Source organism: Corvus moneduloides, chromosome 7 (assembly GCF_009650955.1).
Source record: "Corvus moneduloides isolate bCorMon1 chromosome 7, bCorMon1.pri, whole genome shotgun sequence".
Taxonomy (NCBI): Eukaryota; Metazoa; Chordata; class Aves; order Passeriformes; family Corvidae; genus Corvus; species Corvus moneduloides.
The window spans coordinates 31054198-31075914 of NC_045482.1; the positions used below are offsets into that span (position 1 = coordinate 31054198).

The 21717-nt window shown below is 43.9% G+C and overlaps 1 long non-coding RNA gene across 1 annotated transcript; it reads right to left on the minus strand.

The window, feature by feature from the left end:
• Positions 1-1012: 1012 nt before the first annotated feature.
• LOC116446847 lies at positions 1013-17388 on the minus strand. The gene is made up of 2 exons (XR_004241405.1): positions 8776-17388; positions 1013-3652 (listed from the first exon to the last, which is right to left on the minus strand). It is a non-coding gene; the product is annotated as an uncharacterized LOC116446847 (long non-coding RNA).
• Between the last annotated feature and the right edge of the window lie 4329 nt (positions 17389-21717).

The window sequence follows — 21717 nt, forward strand, 5'->3', positions numbered from 1 at the left end:
ATGTACTGCAGCGACTCAACAAAGTGCTTATTCTAATCCTTATGAATATGCACCACGTGTATCTTTTATAACTGTATGTTTTGCAGTATTTAGGCAATAGTCAGTACTGGAGGCTTTGTCAGCTATGCTTCAGTGCATTCATAAAAGCACCTTCCGTTTAAAGAAAGAGGATTTCATAGTAATGGGCAAAATTGTAAGTGCTGTCAATGGCTACATTTCATCTGCTTGATTTACACGGCATAGGATGAATGCCTGATCTGAATCACATATGCTGGAGATATGCTGCATTCAGTGCAAAACAACTGGAATTCACAAAAGAGATGAATGAGCCAAATCTGCTAGCTCTTGGTGTGGTGACTGTCCATGCAACACTCACAGGGTTACACTGAGGTGATCTCAACACTGCAACAGTGAGGGGAAACTAACAAATGATGAGTCTTCCGATGCTGTCTTAAATCTGTCTGGGGCCAAAACACACCTACTTAATAAGCAGGTGTTCAGTTTTGGTGCGCAACATTGTTGAAAAGAGGTCTTGGGCTGGGACAACCTAACTACAGGTAAGCAGAGGGCATTTCAAGATGGAACATGCAGATTTGGATGGTTGGTAGTTAGCAAAACACTACTGAAACCTGTGTTTTCTGGGGCTTGTTCTTGCTCTGGTTGGATGGTCTGTAAGGTGGGGGAAGCCTTGGCAGGGTTTTAGCCTGAACTATGTCAGAGAAGTTGTTGGTGAAGCAAGGTGGCTGTTTTGCACAGTGATAAGCTAGGTGTGTCACATACCTTACGTGGACTTAGGTATGGTATTAATCAATGACAAGAGGTAACACCCTGGCATACGCCACCTAAACTGTGCCAGCAACAGTTAATCAAAAGCCAGAGGTTTGGTTTGCTTTGCACTTCACAGCAGAGATCAGATGGAGACACCACATTTTCTCTTCCAGCCTATTTCCTATTAGTCCTCAAAAGTTACATTTCTGTTCCTCTAATAGATGAAATAAGGGCATAGTCTGGATATTATAAAAACGGTTTAATTTTTATTTTCTCTCTCTCAAACAGGGATTCAGTCTGGGAACTCAGGTGGAGTAAATGCACACCTCTTGCCCCAAACTACAACAGTAAGGCAAGCACAGAGTGAGATTTTTTATTACTTGTAATAGCTTAAAATTTCAGTTGAGAGATGGGCTGATTATCACAACAAACTTTCCTCAAACCAAAAGCATCATAACAATGGAACTCAAAATACTTTCAGCACAACTAAAACCTTTAGTGTAGAAGACACTTGAAAAAGTTATCCTGGATTTAAAATATAGGCTAAAAAGCCAGGCAGATAAAAGGTTAACTCAGAGCACAGCAGAACAGGACAAAGGAGCCTGAGCAAGGTCAGAGGAAGGTAAAACCTCTGTGCAGCACAGCAGAGAACCATGCTGAGTTTGAGTCCCAAAGGCAATACAGATGCACCAGTGCACATGTTAATAAGCTTCATCTCAGCAAAAACTATTAGCATGGGCACAGCCTCCTGCTGCACCAATTATTCAGCTTTGAGTGCTAGTTTAGTTTCTTCAAGGTGCTCCACTGCAAACAACAGCCATGCCCGCTGCTCCCCTGCCCTGCACAGCTCCTTTGCAAGCAAATAAATCTGTGGTACGCCAAAAAAAAAAAAAAAAAAGGACATCTTGGTTGTGTCTCGGCCTTCCTTCCAGTGTTTCCTTTGAGGAGTCCAGAGCTATAACAGTTTTGACTGTTTGAGAAGGTCCCCAGGGTATTTTCCCCTTGACACACTGAGGAAGATAGAGAGTACGGATTGGGAATGTTTGCAGGGACCCTTGAACCATGGAGTCAAGGCTGGCTGGAGCAGGGGGCTGGCAGCCAGCAGAGACTACTCACCTTTACTCTCACCCTGTCATACATGCTCTGCCCTGGCTGACATTGGGTTTCCTCTGTGTGCTGTGTCTTAGAACCAGAACCTGCCAGGAGAGGACATCTCTGGCACATCTGGCAGCAGCTCTGTGGCAGTCATTGGTCACTGCCTCAGGAATGAATTTGCCTGGAGGCTGAGGCAACTGCTGCCCGGCCTTGAACACAGCAGGGCTTACTTTGGGTCACATCTGCCCCAAAAACAGTTTGGCTGAACTGGCTATTTCAATGTGCCTTGCATGTTTCTGCCCTCTCTGTCATGTCTTTGATGGTGTCAGCCCAGGGATTTATTGTACGATTCTGCAAGTCCACAAAGACAGGGATGAATTCAAATGGAGAGTGTGCCCCATGGCCAGGCATGTTGGCTTGGTGTTTGACTGACCCTCTCCAAACCCAGACTGCTCCACTGCTCCATAGAAGTCACTGGAGGAGCCAAGAGACACAGCCAGGGAAGAAGGTAAGTTCTGAAGCCAAAGAAAATAAAGCTTTAATCATAATTATAAGGTTATTTTATGACATCCCAAGAAATCATCAGGAACTTTCCAGTGTCTTTCTCTTTGGGCCTATTTTAACTGAGCTAACTTCAGCTGAGTTTTCTGTGAAATATAAGGCTTGCTTGGGGGACAATTATCCCCCCTTGATGTGTTTTTATGCTGGTGTGATTGATATATATACCAGCCTTAACTTCTTCACAGGGGTTTTGGCACAGTTCAGGGAGCAATTCTCCTGGTCCCACTCAACTTACATTTAAATGTAATAGCCTCTACTAGGGTTTTTTTCTTGCACAAAGGGCCAGATGCAGAAGCAGGTCTTAGATGTCTGAAATAAGATTTTTGGTGCTGAAACTTAGATCCTCTTGAAGGTTTTGCAAAGGCTCTGAAGTTTGTGGACTGAGAGATAGGGGAGCAGTGGGAGCAGCAGGAGCAGCAAATCGTTGCTGCATTGGAAAGATTGGGGGGCTTAGGTAGCAGGTAAGTCCAGCTGCAACATTTCATCAAAAGATACTGTGAGCTCATCCCGTCTCTGTCACCATCCATTTCATCCTGCCATAAAAAGAGAAGCCCTTGTGCCTCAGAGGGGAAAAAAAGTCTTTTAGCCCAGCTAGCCCTAGAAGGGCACACTGTGGCATTAGGATCAGAATACAAACTGAGAATAAAAGAAAAGCTGCAACTCTTCCTGTTGTGAGGCACTGTGACTGACATCCAACTTGCATCCTTGCCTAGATCTGTATCTATGACAAGGCTTCATAGGCCTGGACCATTTCCAGGTCACTTGGCCTCAGTTGTGCTGCTCTCCTTACTTTCCTTTGTCATTCTGGGTCCATCTATGTCCTCCAACTAGAATACTCCAGCCTGTGACAATTTCCTGAATATGTTGTTTGGACTCGTATTTTTTAATCCAACTGATTGTGAGCTTCCTACCAGCGCTAGCACTTTTCTCCTGTAGGCTAAGCAGCATCACACACTTTTCATTACCTAATAAACTTGTCCAGCACCACTTCAGAGTCTTAAAAATGTTGAATAGAATCCTTTCCCTCTTCCTCCACAGGTTGGTGACTCATCATGGCTGGGAGCAGAGTCAGGCTGAAGACTCATGTGGTGCCATGAGTGAGTCCCACACCTGGGCCACAACGAAGCCCACTCTGTTTGACTTGGTAAGCGAGTGGAGGAGCCTCACTTCTTCTCTGGCTGGGCTGGAGGTGGTTGAGCCAAAACCAGCTCCTTGAGGAAGCTTTGGTCTGCAAGAAAAACATGGAAACTGCTGGATATTGAAAGGAGCAGTGAAGAGACAAGAAAAAACATTAATAGGAGAAAAGAAAGCTGGTCTAATAACTAGACTACTAATACCCAGGGTATATCATTCAGGGACTGGGTGGCAATTTCTACTGTCAGCTACCCACTTTATTATGTCCTCAGGGCAGTCACTTTGGATCCCAGCATCTGAAGGCCTTGGGCATTTCATGAGCCTTCACACCTCAGTTTCCCGGCTCTAAAGAATAATGCCACTTTCTCACCTCTCAAGCAACTTGCAGGAATAAATACATCAAGGTTTGTCAGGAGCCCAGGCATAGGTTGATGCACATCAGCAAATATGCCCAGGCTCTTCTTGTTTGAAAAGTGCACGTGCCGTGAGTGCATGTGGGCACTGGGTCTGTGGAGCCCAGCAGGGCCTGGGGGGCCATGCAGACACTGGCAGTGTGTTTGGGGGAGCTGGTGCCACGACATGGGAGATTTACACCTTGGCTGCCTCCACAGTAATGTCCTTGGGCACACAAGTCCTCACTGTATCTGCAATGTTCCCTGCAGGGATGTGCTATTAATTCACATCCCAGCCTCATGTGCAATAATTTTTCCGTGGAGACAAGCCCCAAGACAGACATGAGAGTGGATATGTAAGGCAGGGCAACAATTAAGGCCAACTGGAGCAACAGCATGGTGGGAAAGGAGGGTTGTGTGCCCCTTTTCCACTACCACTGCAGGACTAGCAAAGACTCCTGTAGTCCCTTCAGTGTTCTCTGCTCCCTGTGCCTGAATATGTCAAGGAATCAAATATTTTGAGAGTAACTTTCATGAGTCATTGTAGACAATGTGGGAAAAGATGGAAGAATTTGGTTTGTCCTGACTTTTTAATGCAGACCAAGCTGAAGTTCACCGCAGAATTGAGCGATTTGTGCTCGTGGACTTGTACAGCAGTATGAGGTTGGAGGGAGAGAAATGAGGGCCTGTGAGGAGGAGATGCAGAGCCAAAGCAGGCCAGGAGGAATGAGTGTTAGGCAAAATGAGAAAGTAGGCATGCCTGTTGTGAGTGAGTGTGCAGCTGTGGAGAGGGGCATGTGTGAGACAGAAAGTAGATGAGGGACCTGCCAGTGGCAAGTGTGAAGATGAACACCCAGTAGTGACAATGATGTTTGGGGCAATCAATGATGCTTGATGCATGGAGGACGAGATAGATGTCATTATTCTACAAAACCGTACACAAGCAAAAACAAAGCCATCTTTTTTAAATGAAAATGAAAGAGAAATGACAGGTGAAAACCAAAATATTTGTGAGATGATTTAAACAAAGAGAAGTAAATCCAAAGAATATATTTTTTCCCAACCAATATGATGTACGGTATAGTTTACAAGAAAAGAAAGAAAAAAATCAATCTGTGGCAATATCTGATGTGCCTCTGTGTAATAAACTGTTCTGCAATTATATGAACAAGGTGGTGGTGGTGACGAGAGGTAGGGGATTTTTGTGTCTCCAAATGTGCCGGGTTTGTATCATCCTGTCACCAGTTGTTCAATATTGTGATACCGGACAATCTCCAGTGTTTTTCCCAGTAGGTCAGTGAACTTATTTTCTTATCAAGCCTTAAGGCAGGTGCAGACATGAGGAAGGCATTTGCCTTTGTTTTTCTCCTTCAGCCCAGCCCAGCAGCTCCTTAGTATGCGTGGCCAGTGATTCAACCACACAACTTTCCTCCTCCCAGTATTTTCTTTATAAGGATTGTGGTGAAAAGCACAATGGGGAGAAGTTTCATCTCTCCCTGTAAATATGAATTAGAGAAGTGTCTGATACCTGTTATAAAAGATGGCATTTTAATTACCACCTCTACTGCAGCAGGCACACTCACACATCTGCATCTACACACAGAAACACACTCAACACCCCCCGCTGCACCTCTCCCCCCTCCCCAGGATGAGGAAGGTCTCCTTCCTCCTCCAATCCCTTCTTTGCCTTTATACAACCTGGGGAACACGGGCTGATTGGAAAGGTCTCTTTCCTTGATAACAACAATTCAATGCGCCTTGACATTTTAATAGCCTGCCGTCCTAGTGAACACAATCGAGCTGAGCAGTGAAGCAAAAATCATTAGGTAAGCAAGATAATCTAAACGAAAAATCAACCTCAACTGGTTCCCACATCTGGGGCACATCTGGGCAGAGCCTACCCTTTCCTGCCTACTTCTGAACAGGAATCCTCTCCTAGGAAGTCTGTCAGGGGAAAGAGGGGCATCCACGGATTTATTGCCGGGGGAAATCCACCCCCTCCTGCCCCCCTACCCCTCCCACCTGCAGACCCCTTCCCTGTGCTCAACCCTCCCCTTCCGTAGGAGTGAGATGCTGACTTTGCAAGCCATTCGCTTTATGAATATGACCCTCAAAGGGAAGAAACCCTCTCACAAGCCCAGAACTATGTTATCATCGTTATTAAGGAGCTTAAAAAGGAGCTGGGAAGAGGAGACACCGGTGGAATTGCAGCCTGATTGTGATTGATGTGTTCCTATTAGCTCCTCACTGTTATCTCTCTGGATGGCAAGAACAGCCAGTGGCTTGTAACACAACAGATTACCTGAGTTTTCAGCCCTAGACGGATGTTTAAATAAAATATAGTCCCTTTTAGCGAGAAGCTCATTTTCTCTCTGAGGCTCCCAGACTATTTCATGTCAGCTGTGATTCGCTGTGACTCTCCTCAGTAAACATGTCTTATCATTAATAATTCTTTACAAGCACAATTTCATGGAGGCTTTTTGTATGCACGTGTGGGGGGAGGAGGGGGCGTGCATGTGCAAATGTTGGTCTCAGCCTCATCTCGATACAGTTTGGGAACCCAAGGTGCTTCTCTTCAGAATTTCACCTGCCTTGCCAAAAATGATTGATTACCCTTAGCAGACTGGGTGTCCAGCTATACCCAACAAATGACTTTGGCCCCTAACAACAGGCCTTGGCCAGATAGAAATCAATATTTCACCATTAAAATCTATCAAAGAAGAGTTAAGGCACCATCTGTCCCTGCCGCCTTTCCATGGTGTGTGAACATTAAATCCGACACTTGTAGTACATGAGTAATCAATATATAGTAGTTCACAGATCATTTGTGGTCCCCTTTTAGCAGTGATGGATGCTTGGAATAGTTGTGATTCATTTTGTCACACCATTAAACAAGATTCTGTCCAGTTCCTTCCTGATTTCATTTAGAGGATCATTCTTCACAGTTCATAAGAGAGAAACGGTTTTACCAATCTGCTTCTATTTCAATAAGTCACTTTATAGAGATTTTGTGTCCTGCAGACTGTAAAAATTCTGGAGAGATAGTACAAACATACCTCTAAAACTATTCACTGCATGACATATGCATAAAGTGTGAAAAACTGAATGTAAATATGTTTACCTCTTTATCTACAAATATTGGTTTTAACCCTTCCCTTGCCAGAGGGGACTTGAGGCAGAAGTGCTTGGAAATACAGCCTTGCCTAGGGCAGATACAGCCAAGTTTGGAAATGGGTTGTAATTAAAAGCATGAATAAAACAACTGCAAACTCAGTGATAGGGCTCTATTCCTGAAATAGAAATGGTGAGTTCTCAATAAAATAAACACCTTTCTTAATTGCTTCTGCTGATATGCACCCACCTTTTTCTGAATTGTTCATTTTATACTGATAATAAATGTATAATTGCAAAGCATTTTTAAGTGGTTCCAAATAAATGGCCTTCTTTTTTTTAATTTTTTTTAACTTTTCTTATAATTGTCATTATTATGCAGACTTCTTCCTTTTTGGAGGAGGCGAGAGAATTACATATTAATGTTCCGTAGATTATTAATCTCGTAAAAGACCTGCTCTTTCAGTCTCCAAATCGTTCAATCAGATCCTCAGACAATGCTATAATTGGGCATCATGATGGGGCTTCTCAGATTTAAACACTTTAGGAATTGGCCCTGTCTGGACTTCCCTTGGCTGCAGTAAGAGATCCAAATAATATATAAGCAGCAGGCTTGGATACAGAGATAAAATGAGAGAGAGCCCTGAGGATCTCTCAGAAGACATCTTCTAAAACCTGCATTGTGCTGCAATTTTCCTAATTAAAGGACATAAATAGCAGTGATTCATGCAAGTAGCAGTGTAACTTGTCCTCCGTGGAGTGCTTGATGCTGTAATTTTTAATCAGGTTGGTCATTTATAACCCATTCATTTTTAGGAATCCCATTTGGCTGCTGGAGTGCACTGACTCACTAAACACAGGGCAGAGGAGGAGGAGGAAGGCAGAAGCCCGTCCTCAGCTGGACAAGGTCCCACCAAAGCTTTCCTGGCAGTAGACTAGACCCCACAGATAATTCAAGTGTTCCTGGAGGGAGAACATATTTGTTAGAGTAGAAACCACCTCAAAGTGTGTGGCTGTGTCCCAACAGTGTTGAGTGGCTCTGGGCAGATGGGAAGGGGCAGGAGGAGAGGGGAAGAGCCCTGTTCTCTTCAGTGAGATGACCAGGAGAAGGAAATATGCTAAGCTGATGAGTTTATGCTCATACTAGTAAAGGAACCAGTATATTAGTGATAAAATGGTACAGATGATTTGTGTCAGTAAGGCTGAGTCACTGGAGCAGAAATCCATAGTGAAGATGGAAGAGCGCAGGAGGGGCCAGGCCTGGCTTTGTCACAGCTCCTGGGTGGCTGGACTCAGGTACATAAAATGGCTCCAGGCAGAAAATATAAATATTGCCCTGGCTACACATGGGCTATGTCCCAGGAAAACTGCTCATGGTTCCACACACACTGGAGCAAGGGTGAGTGTGGGGGAGCTGTGCCCAGGAACACGCTGTACTCTGAGACACGGACCTTGGCTGTGGCTGTACCTTTAACTTCTTCCTTCATGACTTACTAATTGCATAAAGACAGCTGTGCTCCTGGGAGATAACAAATGCAAAGTATCATTGTTAAAAACAAGCTAGTTAAAAAACTAAGGCGAGAACTTCAGCACAAATCAAATATCCGCCTAGATTTCAGTGAAGATATTCTGATTTGCACACATGGAAAGCCCTGTCCCTTATGCTTAGAATTACTGTGTTTCAGAGAAAAGAAATTCCAAAATAATTACTGACTGTTTTCCAGAAAAAAACACATGGAATCACTGTATGGAAGCAGTTCCTAAATTCAGCCATCCGCCTGATGTCCTGGAGCTGGAACTTGCTGAAGGTACTGAGGTCCTCTTGTTACCACTGAGAAATTCCTCAGGTTCAGTGCAGAAGCAAATGAAAGAAAAGAGATTAAAAAAAAGAAATCGAGTAAGAAATCTGAGTTATTACCAGTAAAGACATTGCATGGGGAAAAGAATCAAAAATGAAAATATGCATCATCTTTACTCCTCAAATATTATCCAGAGTACCCCTCTTTGGCTGAACCTCTAATACGTGTAAACAGACACAGGTATTGATTTTTTTGCTAATAAACTGCATAGCTGTGATTCCCTTATTATAAATCTTTTCTTAAGCACAAAAGTGATCAAAGGGAGGGGGAAGGGGTTGCAGGGTAACAAGACTAATCAGGACTTCACCATCAAAGTAAATACATCCAATTAACAGCTATTAAAGAAGAATTTTATGGCACCGTGCACAGTGAAGGCCATTATATCCAGTGGAATTAATCTTAATTATTTGTACCTGTGTACATACATGCAAAGGAAAGCAACTCACATTAATCTACATTAAACTTAATACACAGTTGGTGTATTATCTTCTGAGTCAAAATTGACTGCTGGTTTCTGCATATGTATCTGTGGTGCTATCTTCAGTACATATGGGATGTCTAAGGGCAGAATTTGCTCCATATAGAACAACCCAGCAGTTAAAATCTTTCCCTTGATTTCTAAAAAGCAAAACAAAACCCAAAAAACCCAAACCTGATATAGCCAGATATTATAATCTCAGAAGTCTTTCTTACAAAAAAAAAAAGAGACACACAAAAAAAAAGCCTAGAAGAGGCTGTACAGATTTATTATCCAGCTTAAGGGGAAACCGAACAAATATAAATCTGCAGCTTTCTGAGGTTTAAATATGGCAATTACTACTCCCAAAATATTGCATTTCATGCCCTGTGGACAACGTTGTTAAAACCACCCATGATATTTTGGACTGTGGAGTTTTTTTCTGGGTTTTTACGGAAGCTGACAGTAAATTATGTTGGTTGTTTGTTCACTGGGTTTGCATTATTTGATAGGGCTGGCTGTGGAGGTCTGTGCTGTGGTAACAATAATGAATGGTGTACTTTTTGCTTTAAAGCCCTGTCTAATGAATATAGACATAGGCAAACAGCTGCTTAGGATTCCAAAATATAACTAACCACAAAGCAGAGCTCCAGCTGGTCTTCCCTCCTACTGCATTGTTCAAGGGCATTTTCCTTATCAAGAAATAGGTTTTGAGTCCTAAGAAGGAAAAAGAGAAGCTGGTATCCATTGTGCCCAGCAAAAGCACTTGAGATGTGGTGGCTATCAAGCACTCAATGGCTTAATAGTCTTATAAATGTTTACACTTAACATTGGTTTTATCCAGGTCATAATATGCAAAATCCTGACTGTGCAGAAGTCAGTAGGTCCCAGTTTGATGCTGTGTCTCTGGTCAGGATCCCCAGAGCAAATGTTACCTACTTTACCAAACACAGATCAGTGCCTTGTCCTGTGTGAAAGTATAAGCACTGCATTTTAGTTATATTTTTATATATATTATTAGCTTTCAATAGCTATCAGGAGATCAAAATCTCATAGAGCCACTCTAAAAATATTTCTCTTAGGGGTAATCATACCCAGCAGCATTCCAGTCTTTCCATTCCAGCATTTGCAGATGTGTCAAAATATGGATCAAAATCTTATTATGCACTTCAGTTATTAACAAGCATTTTGGGTTAACAGTTGTAACTATGAACCTCTGGTAGTAAAACTGGCAGATTCATGAAGATTGAAAGAAAAGGCTTGATAATGTCTCATGTTATTTTCACTCCTTCAGCAATGTTTAGGCTGCTCTTGAATGTTTTAGGAGCTGTTACATTTCACTCTATGCTACTTAAAAATTGATGCATGTTTCTCAGCTATTTAACCATTATGGCTGAAGTGATTTCTTTTGCCCAGACTGCTCCTGGGGCTTGCTGCAAGTTACACCTGCACAGGATATTCAGCACTCTCGAACTGCTGTGCAGTCTGGCATTTTAGCATGAAATCAAATTCTTATGTCAATCTTCGTTTCTGCACTGTCAGGGAATATCAAAAGGGGTGGTGTCACTGCATTTGCTTTAATTCAGATGCTTACTGAAGTCTGAAGTGACCATCCTCTCCTCTGCTTGTACAGCAAACCTGAGGCTTTTCCCCCAAGCCCACATCACTGTCCTGTCTTTGCACATTAACCATAAATCCAGAGATTATGTTGCCTTTGGGTTTCTCCATCAGGATGACAATATAAGTACCACAAACCAGAAAGTCTCCCAGCCCAGGGGCATCCAAGCAGCAAGGAAACTAAATGGAGAAGCTCCTGCAAAGGTGGGGAGTACAGGACATTAATGGGGATGAAAGGAGACAAACTTAGAGGAAAAAATGGGAGAGTCACCTGCGAAAGACTGATGTGCTCAGAATGACGTCAGTGACTCTTTTTGAGAGGATATTTGAAAATACACCATTTCCCACTGTAAAATGGTAAGATCAGAGCCCTGATGCTCTTCAGGGCAATTTTGCACTGGGATAAGTTTGCAATGCAGGTGGTAGTGAACCTCTAAGAAAAACCAATGAGCTCCATGATGAAATGAATGCTGAAGGCAGAAGTACAAACACCATCATTAGCTACATTCCTGAGGTCTGCAAAGTACGACAGCAATGTCTGTTCATGCAAAAAGTTGTTAGCAAGCCTCAAAACCACCAAGTAAGTGGGTGGGGATGGAGAAAAGATTTGTATACAAAGCTGTGTCTTTGCGAGTAAAAAAAACCCAAACCCCACAAATGGATGTTTCTGAAAATATCTCAATCCTGAAAGATTAGCCTGAGCAGAAGTGTCACTGTAGAAACCATCTGCATATTGAAGAGGTTGCCTAGCAAGGGTTTTTTTCCCTCATTATTATTTTCTACTTAGATTGCTAAGAAAAGATCTCTCAGGAGAAATAACAGTGGGATCTTAAAAATAGTTCTGAATCTGCCATTAAAAATTCAACACAGATATTGTCTAAGCCATCTGTACTCAGGTTGTTTTGAAGTCATCATGTTAAATATGCTGAGATTCTCTGCTGAGCTTGGTTTTAAATCTAGCACCCACTAAAGTATTTCCCTGAATGAGATGGCCAAAGGGCAGCCAGTGCTTGGGGAGCACTTTATGGCTTTGAGGGTATCTGGATATCAGGGCACAGAGAGCAGGCCGCTTCTTCCTAATGGAATAAAACAGGATGAGGAATCACTCTGAAACTTGATGAGGAGATCCACAGGAGTTACCACGAGGACAAGGAATTGCACTCTAGCTAGAAGAGCTGATGCATAGGAGGTACCACGAGAAACCCCAGTAATAAAAATGAAAAGTGAATGAACCAAAACCTGATGTTTTCTACATTTCTCCCCTATGTTGTTACACATATTTCTGTTCCTGCAGTGCTGTGTACAACCACACTTGTTTGATCCCAGGGTCATCACACTCACGAGGAGTGGGATGTAGCACTCTTCTGTGGTACAGATGTTTGTTTATATTTATATTATTTACTGAAACAAATGTTATTTGGATACATTCAGTGAGGATGAATGTGGCAAGCAGACAGCTATGTTACATTATGAATGTCTACATTTGGAGGAAAGTGAGTAAAATATTGACATTGGTTAAGAATTTTCATAATTCATCTTAATGTGGAGAATATAAGTGGAGGTGGGTAAAACCTCAGCCCAAGTGAAACTAGTGGAAAACTACTGGACTCTTTGAAATACCCAGCAGAAGCCATAATTTTAGGTGGATGGCAAACACTGCAAGGATTTATTGTGTCCTAAATTCTCCACCACTACAGTCTCCAAGCACATCTCAAGGAATATGAGTCATTGTTTCTCTTGACCTTCCTCTGGGGACAGCAGAGAAGACGCCACAAAATGGTTTCTTTTGCCACCAGCTGTATTTCAGGGCGGAGGGACTGCAGGTCCCATTTGCTCCTGGGAGAGGAAGGCAAGGTGGAGATGTCTGCACCTGGAAGGGCAGGAATCGTGCCTTCGGTGTCTGTCCATTCCCAGAGGAGTTCTCTTGTCAGGCTGGCACCGTGAACACCCATCCTTGCAATGAGGGAGCCAGGAGGATGCCTGGAAATGAATTCCAGCTTGCTGGAGGTGTGGGCTGGGCAGGCAGTGCCTCTGTCTCCAGCCCTGGTCTCAAGCCACCGCGCACTTTAAAGCCTCGGACCTGTTCAATAACGTCAGCGAGCGCATAAAACCCTTTGTGGTCCCACACGATAATTCAACTTCCATCAGTGCTGCTGATCTTGCCAATGCAACAATACCAGCTACCACATGCCAAAACAATAAAATAGCTGTTTCCATGAGCAGCCCAATGTAATTTGAACTCTTCAGTTTTTTCCAGTTATTTACAAGCATTGTATGTCACAAACAGACCACCTCTTTTGTAATGTTCTTTAGGAAAGCTGTGTATTATATTGGCATAATAGTCTTCTTCAGGGAGAGCATTTTGTTTTAATAAAATGTGTGCCACCATATTTAATCAATCAGATTGATTGACACCAGCACTAGCTGCGTCTCCCAGCAGATGCTGCTGCTACCTCATTCTTATTCCAGTTTCATTTCTCAATCAAATCCATGTGTAAAAAACATAATGTACTGCCAACATAATGTAATAAAACTTCAACTGAAATGCACACCACCACAACTGAAACTGATAAGTCAAAGTATGGGGAAAGTTAACTTTAGAAAAATCATTTTTGACATGAAAATATTAAAGTTTTACAGTTCAGATATGCCTTGGCTAACCCTAACACAAATTCAAAAGTTTCTCGGGTGTTAAAAAAAAAGGAAAAACTATAGAAAGAAATTCTTCTAGAAATTATTGAGCTTTTAGCTGGGTCCCAGCATTTTCTAATCTTTGGAGTTTGCTGGTGTCATTCCAGTTTGATTTAGGCCCCCCAGGTGAGATGAATTATAGCTTTTACCTGGACAGCTCAGGTGCCTGTGTTAGGTGAACACCTGGTAGTGGTGATGCACGGCTCTGTGCCAGAGGCTGAACTAGCAGGTTTGGAAGGCAATGATTCCTACAAGCACAATGGGAAGCCTGACTGGTGGATGTTACACACAGGATAAAACTACTCTCAACTCTTTCTAAGTTCATTCTATACAATCTGCACACCCCACATCACCCACAGGGCATGTGTGGGGCACAGAGCACTTTTCTGGGGAATTTGCCTTTCCTGTACTTAGGGGAGCTGATTTCAGACCACTGGAGCTGAGATCCCTCTTAATACAGGCATGTCCCTCCCATACACCTGAGGAGGTTACACCTCAAATCCCGAGATCAAGCTTCAGCCCCATAGCAGTCCCCAAAGCCAGATGGGGATTAAAGCTAAGCATCTGATTGCTTGACAAATTATATACTAGGTGCGAGTTGTTTCCATGTGTAATTACTGAAGGAGGTATGAAAAGAGCTCCAGAACTGTTTTCTAATGACTTCTCCTTCATTTATTTTATATTTCTCCCAGTGATTATATGATAGGAAACACATGCCATGAATTCACGTCACCAATTTCCATCCCTCTGTTAAAAGGAGAACAGAGGTTTTAATCTGAAAAGATGCCTGATGCTTCAGAATACCTTTTTTCCTTCACCACTAGTTTTCAAATAAAAAGGTTTCATTAGCTGCAGTCCTGCTGGACAGTGCTTTGGGCTCACACAAAGAAGGAGAGATTGGGAAATTTTAGGCTGCAAGGAAATTGTCACAGCTGAAAGTTTTTCAGCCTCTTCTTTTGACATAATGCACAAATGGTAACTATGTAAATAGAAATAACACTTGAAGAAATGGCAAGGCTCACATATTATTAACCTGTCCTTTTTTACCTCTGGTGAAGTCAAGCAGTGCCAGAGCTGCTGTCCCACCACCACCATCCTCCTCCTCCTGTGTCATCCCAGACAGGAGCCAGGGCTCCCCGCCTGCCAAAGACAGCAAAGACACACGGGCAGCCTGAAACTGACTCCAAGAAAGAGCCCAGGAAATGATTTCCAGCATTTGGAAAAACCTGCTTTGTAGTGCAAAGATCAGCCTATGTAACTCAGTGAAATGAAAATTCAGCAAAATGAAGATTCAGCAGCAGTTTTGTTACCACCTACACATAATATCAGGGGAGGAAATTCTGACAGCAGAGGGCTCTTTAAGCCAACAGGCTGAGGTACAGTAGGATCTGGTAGCTGCAAGCTCAAGCTAAACACATTTGGACTGAAAATAAGCTGAAATTTATTAGTGATGAAAAAACCTAATCTCTAGGACTTCCTTGCTTTAGAAATCAGTTGGATTCCACAGCGGCTGGAACTGTAGCTGCAGCTGGATTGTACATATAATTCATTTAAATTAGATGCATTTTTTAAAAGAAATAAACTTGTTTAAAATTGCACGTGTTATTATGACAAGCTATAGTAAAACCTAGGCTTATTGTTATCTTGGACTAATTCAGATGCATAAAATAACACACTGCATTGATGAGATAAAAGTGGCTTAAATTCTATAGTCATGGCTTTTTAGCATGCAGTCTGAGGAAGAAACCTGAACTTCTTGAAAGAGCCCAGGCTGCAGACACTTGCCATAAAAACATGTAATGCATTGCCTGCATTATTATTATTTTTTTTAAGTTTGAAAGTCCTCAAAAGTTCATTCTTTGCTCCCAGCCCATTTCAGGTTTGATACCCTATTGAAAGGTGTCAGCCAGATGTGTTTTTCTTCTGTCAAGAAACACATGCCCTCTCCTTTTGATGGAGCATCCTGTGTTGAAGGGATTTTCCCCATGGACAGGTCGCAACTTGCTGCCTCTGAGATCTCAAGCACTGGCTCTGCAGCATTCAAGTGCCCAGCATTGAAAATCTCATCCCTGTTCATCAGACCCAGATACTTCTGGCAGAAAAACAAAGGAAACTGCCCATTTTGTGAACAAAACACACTGAGGCAGGAGATGTATTGCATATTTGAGGAATGGCAGAGCCAAACAAAGCCAGAGCAGAGCTTTCTTGGAGATGGTACAGTGAAAACAATCCCATATGGAAAAAAAGGAGAAATCTCTCCAAGAAGATTTCCTCAGCACTGCTGCTGAAAGGAGTGTTGTGCCTCCATATCATCCAGCACAGTGGCTCGGGCAGGTTTTTCATGGCATCTCACGTGTGCCTCAAGCAGAATCTGGCTCAGAGTGGCTTCAGGACACAGAACTTGTGGCCAGCTTCCAGGGAGAAATGGCTCTATTAAAACACAGATGAGAAAGAAAATAGCAGCATGATTTTTGCCCCTAAAATATTTCAATTAAATGTCATCCACATCTGTACTAAGATTCCTTCTGGCACAGCCCTAGCAACATCCTTCCAGGTTATAACGTTCCATGTTATTCCAGATAGTACCAATGGAGCACAATTACATCCAGACCCATTACTGGCATTTTCTGATTAGCAAAACAGCCACTTACCTCAGAATCTGGGCATGTTGTTTCTCTTAAGAGTGGTAATTTGCACTTGAGACCAAAAAGCCTTTCTGCCTTTCCCCTCTGTGCCTGAATTGCCCCTCCCAGAAGCTCTTGGAATGAGGCAGAGTTTGCCAATGTGTATGTGGAGGAATTAAAGCCCAGAGGGCGAAGACCAGCAGCTGAAACATAAGTCTCTAGTGCCAGGTGGGATCCTCTGGGGAGCTGGGACATTGGTGTGGGGCTGGCAGGGAGGGAGGCCTGCGTGAGACCCCACATCTGCAGTGGAGCGCAGGGTTGGCCCCTGGAGTGTGAGGCAGGTGAGCTACAGCAGCTGAATGCCCTCCAAGGTGACTGAAACCTGCCCGAGCTCCCCTCCACTCATTCATACAGCATGAGGCTGCCCTGCTGCAGCCTTCCAGAGCCGGAGCTGGACATGGGCCCTGCTCACAGCTCAGAGCCCTCGTTTGCCCCAAAGCACCTTTGGTACCTACAGACCCTCAAAAGAGGGAGTGAGACTCAGCCTCCGTTGCAGGAGGGACGGATGGTGCTTGTCTGAGCTGACACCCTGCGGGCTCTGCCACATCCACACAAGGATGTCTGTTTGACTAATACCTTTTCATTAATGTCTCTGTGACCTTTTCTGGTTTTTGTTTAACACACAGTTCAAGGTTGTCAAAGGCCTGATCACTGAAGTGTATTTTTATGTGTACCTTTGGCTCTGAACACTCGAGCCCATGCATTCCAGTCTTCCACCACTGCTACTTTTTGCTTCCTGATCTTTCTATATGCGTATTTTTATTAAGTTTCCCTTCTCCCTCACTCCACAACATAAATTGTTGGTATAAGTAAGTGGAACAGTGCTCCTCCCTTTCATGAGCATTTCAGCCCTGAAGCAGAGTGTGCTACCACTGGGTCATGTTTTCTAGTGGAAGCAAGGAGATGTGCAGAGGGAGAGTGGATCTGTGCTCCAGATGCCTGCAGTCAAGGTGGGGAGGACACATTTTTCCTGTCTTCTGCTCCCTCTGGCCGCCTTTTCCTGCCATTCCCTAGCACAAGGCTAGGAGTGTTGATTCCTTCTCCCTAAGACCCTGAGAGCTGTAATCCTGTGATTTGACTCTGGATGAGAGAGAGAAAAAAGAATGAGGCACAGAAGTGGGTGACGAGGGCAGAGGAAATGGTGCTACTGCTCCTCTCCCTGTGGCCAGCCAGCACCGTGATTCCCTGGCAGCCACAGGCGTTCCCAGCACGGGCTGTTCTCGCTGCCTCCGCTGCACGGCTCTGCTACAGGGTTCCTGCCTTCTATTGGGTTTGGCTGCCATCCAAAATTTCCCTCAGGAATGCAACTGGAAGGAGGGAAATGGCAGTTTTTAACACTTCATATTTCAGCCCAAACAGAAGGAAACTTCAGCAGAGCAAAAACACAGGGGTTGAGCACCTCTGTCACCTGAGGGCTGCCTGCTCACAAACACCACTGGCACGCCACGATCCCAATGCCAGCGTTGTGAAGGGAAAAGACAGAGGACAGTTGTGTGAGGGGACATGTTTCAAAGCCTGGAAAAAATATTTCATCACACACCCTCCTCTGGTATATGTCAGAGAAGTCCAAAAAAATCTGGACATTAATATTTTGGAAAGTTTTGAAAGCTCAAACTAATACAAATACCCCCAAATTTTGGAAACTTTTCAATTCCTATTCCGCACCCACGGCCTACCTCAATCTCTAATCCATTTGTTACTGCATAGACATTAAAAGTCCTGTCCTGTTCCATGTTGGGCTCCCTCCTTGGCACAGTGGGGTTTGCAGCAGGATTGCAGTGCCTTACACCCACGCTGTTCACCCAGAATTTGGCTACAGGGTTATTTACAGCCCTTCCCATCAAACGAGGCAGGGGGACACTTGCCAGCTGTGCTGGTGGCTTTTGTGATGAGCAAACTGAATGCTCTGAATGTGGCTGGAAATGTGTAATTCATTGCACATAAAAAAAGAGAACATATCAGATGTGATGCTCCTGTTAAGCTCCCCACTGCTTGGCTCGGGTTTCTCCTCATCTGTGTGAAGAAGCTGCTGCACAGCCCAGGACTATGGAGGAGCTGGAATGGCAGATGTGCTGCAGTGATTCTGTTGGAAAATTGCTGGATTTGAGGCTACTGTTACAAAGACTTTGGCAACTTCAGGATATACGGCCCACCCTAGGAACATCCCACCGAGGAGAAGCTCTTCAGATTTAGGTGCTGATGTTGAAATAAGTTAATGTCATGACAATTTACTTTCCCAAATAACTCAAAGAACAGTTGAGTAGTACCAGGAGAGGTCAGGGATCAGGACATGAGACTGGAGTATCCTCATCTCTGCCCATGCAGATGTGCAGCCATTTTATACTGAAGATTTTTTGCACCAAAGGCTTTGTTTTCTCTCATTCAATGCATCCGTCCTGATGTTTTTCTTGTTTCATCAGCTGTAATGGCTCATCATTCATACTGGCAGCCTGTTTGGGACTTACATATTCCGAAGAACGGAAGTGTAACAGAGCCATGATTTGGGTAAAATTATCTGTGCTACCATGGCAGAAACCAGGAGTTTTCTCTTCTGGGATAGGAGAATATTTTGGCAGAGCAGGGCTCTGTAACAAGTATGAGAACTTCCTTGCTGTGACATTACAATCTCTAGAATAACCAAAGTGATTTGATTTCTTTGCTCCACAAAAGAAACCATATGGACTGGGACTTGATGAGAGCCATTCAAAGGACTGATGTTATCCCAAAATCTGAATAACATTTCCTGGAGAAAGTGAGGCAGAAGGATCAATGCTTAATCAAATTCAGGCTTTCATTTGCTTGGACTAACAGCTAAGGAAACTGGTTTAATTTCTTCTGTGAGAAAAGTGAGATAAATGATGTGTGTATGTGTCTCAGGTAAAATATTTGATCACTTACCTTCTTAGTCATCACTGGTCTTTAATCGCACATTATGTAACATTACACCCAACACAGATTACATCGGGGAGAAAAATCACAACCATGCAGCCTGCAGAAGCTAGAAAGTAATTTGTCTCTAGGAGGAAGGATGCTCTTTTCTGCACGCTCCGTGTACAGCACCATTTATCATCTGGGAGCTTCGCCCAGCGGAACCGTGCTCAGCTAAAGTCACATCAGCCCAACTCTCCTCCTCGAGGCGCCTGTCCCAAGAGCAGCCAGACCCTACAACTTTCCCATGGCAAAGGCTTCTAAAGCAATGCCAAATCAGTCAGCCCAAACAGGTTTATAGGACCTTTGAAACTCTCAGGCTCTGCTGTAGTGAAGCACAGCCTTTTCCAGGCTACCTCTGTGACAATGTCATATTCAGAAACCCGCTGCACTTGCAGATTGAAGACAGATCTATTTGGTAATAACAACAAAAAAAAAAGCCTCCCAAAGCCAAGCCCCCCAAACAACTTATTTCCTACTGAAGAAACTTTTCTGAGCCTATGAAACCTAAGTACTCTTTGGCATGTTTTCCCAAACACAGCACATAAAAGTAGTAATATTTTATGTTTCGATTACAGGACATTGTGGGCTGCTGCCATCTGCTAAGAGAGGGACATTCTGCTCCCTGAACATCTTGGTTGTAATTTGCACAATATTTGAGTTTCTGAGAGATACCAGGAGCTCCAATACAGTGTGGATACCCAACAGCACTAACAGCACTTAAAAAACAGGAGAGGTGACTTGAGGGTGACAGTGGATTTTGGCACCTCAGAATTTTTCCCCAGGCAGTAGAAACTATTCCAGCATGCACTAAACATGTAAGAAACTTTCCCCAAAGCACATGCAGCCCCCACGGCAAACTGAAAACATGAAGGAGTGCCTCATGCTATAACATCATCTGCCTTTTCTGGAGTTACAGTTGGGTTCAATTTTCTATTATTGCAGATCTTTGGGGTGGGACTTTTTTGAAACGTTCAGCCTTGGCCCAAATCCTCTCCCGTTGGAAAACAATGAGCCCCCCGACCCCCTCGCTGCTTTAATGGCAGAAGAGCGCAGCCAGCACAGAGCGCTTCGGGAAATTCCTCCCCTGCGCCCGCTCCCGCACAATGGGTCAAATGTTTCATCCCTGCATGAAGCCTGAACAAACAGGCATTGCACAAGGAACCGCGGCGGGGAAGCGCAGCCGCCGTGCCAAGGGCAGCCTCTAACGCTGCAGCCCCTCTGCGTTAACCATTAGAGCTCACGGACCAGGATCTTCCCAGGAATGCTCTCCTGGGGAGCCTGTGTGCCCTGAGCTGCCTGTGTGACTGATGCCATGAAGCTCTGGTGGCTGACAGGGCCAGGCTGGCCATGACGTGTTTCACACTTCCATGTCATCCTACAGATAACCCAGATGGTAATTTCTGACCTTGAGGGCTGTTTGTGCTGTATGGTCAGTTTTGGTTCTCTGCTGGCAAATTTTGATGCAAGTTCATATTTTTGAAAATGGACCCATTTCATTCATTAATGAAAGAAAACGTGCCCATAAATTATGTAGTACCTTCAGAAGGAGAATTTACTGTTGTTTTGAAGTGTCTGACCAAACCGTACCTACCACTCAAAGACAACCCAAACTTGGGGACATTGACCTGCCACACCAGCCACACCCCGGCATTTCTTGACAAACCCTGTCTGACTGACAGCTTGGCTTCACCCAGGCAGCAGAAACAACCTGTGCTGAAAGACCTGCAAAGTTCACCCACATTTTCCTCCTTGGGACTCACAGGTAGGGCTTAAGAATGGAAATGCCCAGGCCCACAGTGGGTGGGAACTTCTTCACCTATGGACGTCCTTGCAGGAGGACTAAACATGGGCTCAACAACCTTGATCTTGTGCCTTACCTGGGCTATTTCTGCTGTGGTTCATCAATGCTTTTGCCCTAAATCTCAGGATGTGTTTCTATAGGCCAAAAGGAATAAATAGCTTTTTCTTCTGCATTAGGTAAACAGCACAGTAAATGGGCACTCTCAGTTTACATGATTTGAGGATGTCTCATCATCTTCAGTGCCAAGAGAGCTGAGCATTTCCTATGATCCTTCTGCTGATGGCTACAGCAAAGGCATAAGGCACTGCCTGAGAAGGCAGCCTTGTGCACAGTGTGCTCATTTGAGGGGTAAATAAAGAAGACATCACGGCTGGATGTGCGTTCTCTGCTAGCAATCAATGCACAGCATACACTTTTGATGAGGTTAGATAACAAGCATCACATGGAGAGAGGAGTACCATACACACAGAACCTTCTGAATATATGTCAGCAATAAAATGAGAACTACAAAGGCAAGCAGTAGCTGCCCACTGTAGGATGTCTCATCTAGTTCAAGCTCAGCTGTGCAATACAAGCCCCACTCCGCGTAGTTTGATAAAAAGCCACCCTAAAACAA